Here is a 9,180-nt window from a genome sequence, read left to right on the forward strand (position 1 = left end):
TTGCTTTATGTATTAGAAAGTGTGCCTTAACTTTGGAGCAGACAGATCCTGGTACTCTTATTAGGCATGTAAATTCAACCTCTATAAGATCATCTTACTCTGGAGGATGATCATGACTATTCAGTGAATTGAATTTTGATTATCAAGCACTCATTAAATGCCTATTATGTACTAATATTATCATGCTGGCCACTGGGGCTAGAATGAAGCAAATATTTTATAAGGCAATTCATGTTCCACAGTACAGGGATTTAGGACGCTTGTACCTCATGTGGCCTAAAGAATTTTGGAACTCAGAGGAAATGAAAAAAATCATCTTGATCAATATCTTCACTTCTCAGATGACTACACAAGGCCAAGGGAGGTTAAATGAATAAAACAAAATCCCAAACCAGTTAGCTGTAGAGTCAGAATTACAAACTAGGTCTCCTTGTTCTTGGCCCTCTGTTTGTCCTGCTATACCTGACAGAGGATGTCCTCTCCCTGGGGATAATAGATGGATGCTTTTCCAGAAATAAAGGTAGAGCTTGAAAATAACATTTCCTCCATACTTTCTGCCCTATTCTTTTCTTTTTTTTAAGTTTATTTATTTATTTTGAGAGAGAGAAGGAGAGAGAGAGAGAGAGAGAGAAAGTGACAGAGCACACAAGTGAAGGAAGAGCAGAGAGAATCTTAAGCAGGCTCTGCACAGCCAGCACAGAACCCAACACGGGGCTCAAAACCCACAAACTGAGATCATGATCTGAGCCGAGATCAAGAGTCAGATGCTTAACTGACTGAGCAACCCATGCACCCCTTATTTATTTTACATTTAAAAATAAAAAAGGGGCACCTGGCTGGCTCAGTCAGAGGAGCATGTGAAACTTTTTTAAATAAATAAATAAACAAAAGCTGTGGAGTTTTAAAATTCATCAAAATACAGCCAGTCTAACATTAAAAGAATTTTTTTTTAATGTTTATTCATCCTTGAGAGAGAAAGAGACAGAGCACAAGTGGGGGAGGGGCAGAGAGAGAGGGAGACACAGAACCCGAAGCAGGCTCCAGGCTCCGAGCTGTCAGCACAGAGCCCAATGTGGGGCTCGAACTCACAAACCGTGAGATCATGACCTGAGCTTAAGTCAGATGCCCAACCAACTGAGCCACCCAGGCGCCCCCAGACAGTCTAACATTTTACCTATTTCTTTTGTCCCTGACCACAGCTATATGTATCAACATAGATGCAATTGTATGTATTAATTTTTTCACTAAAAAATCATAAGCATCTTTTCTAAGTTATTATAGTCTCATAAACATACTTTACACAATTAAGTTTATTGGTGGTTTCCATTATAAAAGATGCTACTTGGTCACTCTAGGAAATTCACAAGTCAGAAAAGTAAAAAATTAGAAGAAAAGAAAAAAGCACCTATAGTTTCACTGTGTATAAATTCACCCCCTATGTGTATTTTGGAACCATCATTATAATATTTAATGACTGAATATTTTTTAATATTTTTTCCAACATCTACAATCAATTTTATTCTAATATAATCTAAACACATACCATTTAGGAAATACCAAGAAAAATTTATGTACAAGAGTTGACGCTATTTCATTTGGATAAAGCTGACAAATTCTTGCTATGAGTATAGTCCAGGAAACATCTCCGAGGAAACCTAAAATATTGGAATAGATGCTGTGGCCCCCAGTTTGATAGCTCTCAGAGACAATTGAAGTTGTCAATGTTTGGTACTGGATGTAAAATTTCATTGGTTACCCTGCAACTGTTAATGCTTCTTATGCATCTTATATCTAAATTCTTAAGCAGATTGTCGTCTCATAAATCCAAGTCTTCTGGAATAGCCTGCAGTGCTAAACCTGCAAACCAAATGCAAATCTCTGTTCCATCAAAACACAGTTTGATGCTTCTTCAACAGCCTTTTGTATGTACTCAACCTGTGAGATCCCAATGTAACAATTTTTCCTCCAACATTTTCAATTACAGATTGTGGAAGATTCTTGCTTTCACTGATTCTTCGGATCCACCCTTTTACCAGATTATTTAATTTTCACAAATTAAAATCCTGCGCTGCAGTTCCTTTTCCTCTTCGAAAACCCCAAAGGGCTTCACAGTCTCAATTAATTTCTGAGTAAGTTGGCAGTCAGTCTCTTTGGGGGCTGCTAAGAGGTGATGTCACGGCGCCTCTGTGGTCCCTGTGTTTGCTGTGATTCCTGAGGTTTTATCTGGAAACAGCACGCGGTCCAGCGGCCGCAGCTCCGGGTCACTTCTCCGCTCCACCCCGCTCCTCACCTCGCGCCGCCCGCCGCCGCCGCCGCCGCCGCGCCCCCCTCCCCCAACTCAGGATCCCCCAGCTCCCAGGAGAGAGGGAGGTAGGGACGCCACAGGTCTGGGTCCAGCCTCACTCCCGCAGGGCCCCCGCCGCTTTAAGTGTTTCTCCTTCCTCCCCCTTGTCCTAACACGGCAACGCGAGTAATGTTTTATCTTGACAGAAATATTTTTTATTATATTTAGGTGATTGCGTTCAGAATCCTGGAGGGAAGTAGGGGCTGAATGGGTTGTTGAGTTGGTTTGTGATGTTGTGTAGTGCTGTTGGACAATATTTCTCCTTCAAAACATATGGCAGAATTCTATTTCTCCACCCTCTTGAAGTCAACCATAGCTTTAACCAATGGGGCAGGAGTGGAAATGACTTGTGTTTGTTGCAAGTGGAAGCCTTTAAAAGTCAGTGCACGGTTGGCTATGTCTCTTTCCTCCTGCCGCAGTGACATGCAAAGTACCAGATGGTGGAAGTTACATCAGCCTGAGTCTTTGTGTAAGGAGAACAGTGCCCACAGCAGGACAAAAAAAAAAAAAAAAAAAAAAAAAAAGGACCTCAGCAAGAAATTATATTTGTTATTTTGAGACAGTGAGATCTTATTACTGCAGTCTATCCAGTTTAATGTTTTGCTTTAATCTCAGAAGCATTCTATCCATCTCACATTGAAAAGACTGCTGGTTTGTCATGTGATTGGACTTTGACATCTGCAACTCCCCTGATCACCTCATGTGATTGTACCTTCCCTCTGTTCCTGTTCCATATATATCTTTCCCAAAGACAAGATAATCTCAGGTAGAAGAGGACCACTTTTTAATTGTGATAAAAATAGTTGCACTCTGGCCTAAAACCTGAAAACAAAGCAAATTTGGTTTTTATAAAGAGAATTGTGCTGCTTTGAGAAAAGAATCTGTCTCTAAGAGTCCAGATGGTTGTCATAATTCTTTGACTAAAGAACTTGAAGACTAGGAGCACCTGGGTCACTCAGTTGGCTGGGCAACCAACTCTTGATTTTGGCTCAGGTCATGATCTTAGGGTTCGTGGAATCAAGCCCCACCTCTGGGCTTGCACTGACAGCTCAGAGCCTGTGTAGGATTCTCTCTCTCTCTCTTTCTGCCCCTCCTCTGCTTGCTCTCTCTCAAAATAAATAAATAAACTTTTTAAAAAAAAGAACTTAAAGACTAGAATGCCTAGCACAATCTGATAGATGTTCAATATATACTTATTTGGAAAGACAGTCAAGTGAAAGAGGGAGAAGGAAGAGTATGTGGAGTTTTAAAATTCATAAAGTGTATCGACTATATATATATATATATATATATATATATATATATATATATATAATCAGAATAGTTTAATTTGCAGAAAGAAAGTGTATCTATCTTAACCAGGAGGCTCCTTACAACATCCATCTGATAGAGACATTTCCAACACCGTTGGGCCTATGAGATCATAAGGTCCAAGTAGCCTGAACCTAATGCGGAGCCTTTTCTTGATCTGGATGCCACCCAGGACTGGATGCCTCATGTGCTACTACTAAAAGAGTCAGAAAACCATGCTTAAATAGGGTATGTCCAAAAAGGTCTTGTCCTTGTGGTGGGACATTCCAGGTACAACTTGTCTATAACATTTTGAGGTGATATCTTAACATTGGACCCACAGAAACTCACTGGTGTGCCAGAGCCCTGAACTCTCAGAATTTAGCTCCATCTTTAGCATCCATGTTTTTCATTAAAGCATCTATCTGTGATGCTTTATTTTTCTAATGCTTTCTTTTTCCCACTCACCAGGCACGATTAGCACAATGTAACCAATGTAATGGACCGATGTGATAATGTGTGAGATATTAAGATTGAAATTTTACTAATAGCGAATGAATAAAAGCATTTTCTAGGTCAGTATCTGCATGGTAGAGCCAGACTGCAAATGACATCATTACCTAATTAAGGCTTGCAAAATTCCACAGTTATCCTCCGAGACTTGGGTTTTGCCACCAACTAGATGGACAGTGAGTGGGAAACTGAAGCCATTGGTAGGTTTTTATGCAGGGGCAGTCTGGTTCCCTTGGAGCAAGGGGAGGTGATGTTGCTGCTGGCAGTGAAAACTCAGAGGCTATGGGGATTTGAAGTTCTCAGCCCCATCTCTTCTGCTTAAAAGTCTTAGGTTCCTACTCCTTTCCTATTAGTGTCTTAACTGAGCATAAGAGCCTTAATGGTATTGTGCATTTAACGGACACTGAAACTCTGCAACTTTTACAGTTAGGTTCTGTGTTTAATTCTCAGCTGCATCTGCCCCGTGCCTATAGGATCCAAGGGATTACTTTAAAAATGTGATGCTTTCTGATTATCCACCCATGCCCTGCATTGGGCTTTAAATGCCTTAAATTTTACCCTTTTTTTTTCTATATATGCTCTCCAGGGTTGTAAGACATGGCCATCCCAATCCACACAATCTTTGTACCTACCATTGCCACTAAATGCCATTCCCACTTGGTCTTCTAGTGCCTCGCTTTTAACCTTTCCGTCCCATGCTATGAGTGATCTGTGTCCCCATTTCTCCCTAGCAGGAAGGTTATTTATGTGTTCCATTTCCTGGAGCCATCCCACTCCCCTTTAATTGCTTGATCAGTCAGGGGCCTGGCAGGAAAGAGATGGAACCCTCAAAAAGATGACTAAAGAAAATTTAATGACATTACTACTTACAATGTGTGACAAGATATAGGGAAACTATACAGGCTGGAGGAGTTCTACAGGGCTGGCAACAGCAGGAAGCCTATGGTCTCTAAACTGGAGAAAGCAAGAAGAGGGAGGGATGGCTGAAACCAGTGAGAATGCAGTAGTAGCAGGGAGCGAGGGAGCTGTGGCCTTAGGTGTAGGAATGCATAACCTGTCACTTCACAAACAGGCAGTCAAGGGAATCGACCCATCACACTTTCACTGCCCTCTCATTTTCTGGTCTCCGGCCCATCCCAGTTGGAAATCTGGTTAACGCTGTTGATAAAAGTCAGGGGCACAGAGCAGAGTGTGAAAAGATGGTGAATGGATATGAAAGAGCAAATAAAGACTCTGCCCTCAGTCAACCCTCTTCCCTTTTCCCCATCAGCATCCACCATTAGTCTTTTTTTTTTTTTCTCCCCTAGGTGAAAAATTCATTTCCCCCAAACAGGGTGCATACCCAGAGTCCCATCAGCTAGTATAGCATTCCTGGGTGTTAACAATGCAGTCATATTCTCACCCAAAACCTAAGACATTGGCCACCACCAGCCATCGGTGCTCTTCATATAAAACTGTAGATCTTTTAGGGCACTTGGGTGGCTCAGTCGGTTGAGTGTCTGACTTTGGCTTGGGTCACGATCTCAAGGTTGGTGAGTTTGAGCCCTGCGCGTTGGGCTCTGTGCTGACAGTTTGGAGTCTGAAGCCTGCTTCAGATTCTGTCTTCATCTCTCTCTGCCCCTCCCCTCCTTACATTCTGTCTCTCTCAAAAATAAATAAACATTAAAAAAATTGAAATTTATTTTTTTTGTAAATTTTTTAAAATGTTTTTATTTACTTCTGAGACACAAAGAGACAGAGCATGAGAGGGGGAGGGGCAGAGAGGGAGGGAGACACAGAATCCCAAGCAGGCTCCAGGCTCTGAGCTGTCAGCACAGAGCCCGACACGGGGCTCGAACTCACAAACCGTGAGATCATGACCTGAGCTGAAGTTGGACACTCAACCAACTGAGCCACCCAGGCACCCCCAAAATTAAAATATTTAATAAAAAAACCCCTGTAGATCTTTTAAAAAGAAGAGAAATAACCAATTAGCATAGAACATTGTTGCTACCATCTAACATGGACAATATCCAGCATAGTATGGTCCTCTGGCCCCTTAGCATCTATGTGACTCATAACATGTGTGCTCTAAGAGGCAGTTGGAGCTCCTTGGAGGAAAATGGTTCTCAGGTAAGAGACAATTTGATACCAGGGTAGCAAGGGCAGAAGGACAAATCAAGAGCTTCTGAGCTGAGTTGTTTTCATCATCAGGATCCAATTATCAGTCTTGATCAGCATGCTTTGATCACCATTTTTAGAGGAAAGCAGGATCCAGTTTCAGAGAAGGGACTTAGTAGAAAAGTAGTGAGGTGGTGGTAAGAACTTCAACCTGTTAGGCTGGTGTTCAGGACTGGGTACTACTTCTATCTGGTGACAGTACAGAAGGTGAAGGAGATGAGCCTCTTCCAGCCAATGGTTAGATAGACAGAAAGCAGCCCACTGCTCATGTAGCACACTGTCAATCCACAAATACTGAGCGTTACCATGTGTCAAGTATTGTCTTGAAAACTGGAGGTATGATGTTTGAAAAAAAGAAAAAAAAAATCCCTGTCTTTACGGAGCTTGGGTAGAAGCGAGGAAGGCAGAGGTCAGATACATTCATTCAAATGGTTAATTAGTTAGGGGCGCCTGGGTGGCTCGATAGGCTAAGCATCCATCTCTTGATCTCTGCTCAGGTCATGATCTTATGGGTAGTGAGATAGAGCCCCAGGTGGGGCTCTGTGCTGACAGTGTGGAGCCTGCTTGGGATTCTCTCTCCCTTGCTCTCTGTCCCTGCCCCACTCGCATGCATGCTCTCTCTCAAAATAAATAAATAAAAAGGGGCGCCTGGGTGGCTCAGTTGGTCAGGCGTCCGAATTCGGCTCAGGTCGTGATCTCATGGTTCCCGAGTTCAAGCCCTGCATCAGGCTCTGTGCTAACAGTTCAGAGCCTGGAGCCTGTATCAGATTCTGTGTCTCCCTCTCTGTCTCTGCCCCTCCCCAGCTCACGCTCTTCTCTCTCTCTCTCAAAAATAAATAAACATTAAGAAAATAAATAAATAAGCTTAAAAAAGAAAAACCAAACGGTTAATTAATTAATACAGTAAAATGTGCCATGGACAACTCTTTGGCAATATCAGAGCACATACCAGGGCCCTACCTAATCTGGAGAGTCGGGGAAGACTTCTCAGGGAAACAAATGTATCTCACGATCATTAGTGGGCAGGTGTGAGGGCAGCAGACCACTTCCAGATACCACACCTGTGAAAGGGCACCTAATCACTAGCCCACCAGCCTTGACTCTGCCGAGTTCTAGGCCCACACAGGATAGAGCTAGATGGAAAACCGGCCCCAGAAGAGTCCAGAAGAGACATAGCTGTGAGTGGTCACATGTAGTGGCTCCAATTCCATTTCCTCCGTGAGTCTAATATTTCTCTGTTTGTGTTTGTGTGGGTGTATGTGTGTGTGAGAGAGAGAGACAGAGAGAGAGAGAGAGGGACAGAGAGAGGGAGAGAGAACACTTTCATGTCTTTGTCTCCATTGCTATTTCCTTGTTTGCTCCATTGTTGGAGCCTGGAAACCGACCCCAGCAACCATTAAAAGTGACTCTCAGGTACTTGAGGTAAATGCTAAACTTTCTCACATTATTCCTGCCTTTCTTTCTCTCCGTGGTTCCTGCGTCTGCTCAGATTTTACTCTTTCTGTGTTGTGGCTAAGAACTCTGAAGTCCTATAAACCTGGGTCCCAATGCTGCCTTCGCCAGTCACCAGCTGTGAGACCTGGGACAAGTTCCTTAGTGTCCCTTAACTTCAATTTCCCCAGTTAGAATCGGAGGCTAGTAACAGTACCTCCCTCACAGAGATCGTGTGAGAATAGAACGGGATATGCCACTGTAGGTGGAAGTTCTAGTTGTTAATTCAGTTTTTCCTTTTTCACCACTTGGACCTGACAGCAAAGTCTCGATACCGAACTTTGACACTCATCCTCCACTGGGATGCCGACTGCAGTTACTCTCAGGTGCTTCTCATGCTGGGCCGCTTCCCATGAACCCCTCATCCAGCGTCGTGCTCTAGGACGCCATGACAGGTTTAGCCATGAAGTCAATGGCCCCGCAGGGGTATCAGGCAGCTCCTCCTCATCTCGCTTCTCATCTTCAACCTCTCTCATTCCTTAAACTGTTCCAAATGAGGAAACAAATTTCTGTGGATTTTTCCCATATTTATGGAACAATTTTACGTAAATTCTTAATTTTAAAGTCACACAAATATAATGATACACATTTCGCTATATGAAAAAAACTCCCAACAACTGAAATGGCATGAAGTTGCTTTGTACTAATGCTAATGTTTTCTATGTGTCTGTGAGCCTGGATGGGGATGAAACGGTTCCCCAGCCCAGGACTAGATGATCTCTTGAGGTTCTTTTAGAGATATGAACAGGAAACTAATGACGAAATAATGAGTTCTAGTCTTACATGATGTGCAAGGTGTATGCCCGGGCTTTGTTGATAGGTTCAAGATGTTGTTGGCCGGTATTTCAAGAAAAAAAGAGTGTTGTGGTCTATAATTCTTTATTTACATTTTTTAAAAGGAGTTATTTGTTTATACTAGTTTCTTACTTGATCTCTGGATGCAACAATAAGGCTCCTGACTGGGCAAATATATTTTTAACTGCAACACTAAATGTATTAAAAAAAATTTTTTTTAATGTTTATTTATTTTTGAGAGAGAGAGAGACAGAGAGAGAGTAGGGAGGGGCAGAGAGAAAGGGGGACACAGAATCCAAAGCAGGCCCCAGGCTCTGTGCTGGGGCTCTGTTCTGTCAGCACAGAGCCTGATGCGGGGCTTGAACTCACGAACTCCAAGATCATGACCCGAGGCGAAGTCAGACATTTAACTGACTGAGCCACCCAGGTGCCCCAACACTGAATGCATTTTATCCTAACATTTTTCTAAACTTTTTTTTTTTTCTAAAACAATTTAGATTTACAGATGTTTCAAAGATACTACACTGCACACTATTTGGGCACCTGGGTGGCTCAGTCGGTTGAGTATCCAAATCTTGACTTTGGCT

The 9,180-nt window shown here is 42.6% G+C and overlaps 1 pseudogene; it reads right to left on the reverse strand.

The window, feature by feature from the left end:
* Positions 1-1,521: 1,521 nt before the first annotated feature.
* On the reverse strand, positions 1,522-8,274 carry LOC122225927 (annotated as a pseudogene).
* Between the last annotated feature and the right edge of the window lie 906 nt (positions 8,275-9,180).

The sequence above is a fragment of the Panthera leo genome, chromosome C1, assembly GCF_018350215.1.
Source record: "Panthera leo isolate Ple1 chromosome C1, P.leo_Ple1_pat1.1, whole genome shotgun sequence".
Lineage (NCBI taxonomy): Eukaryota > Metazoa > Chordata > Mammalia > Carnivora > Felidae > Panthera > Panthera leo.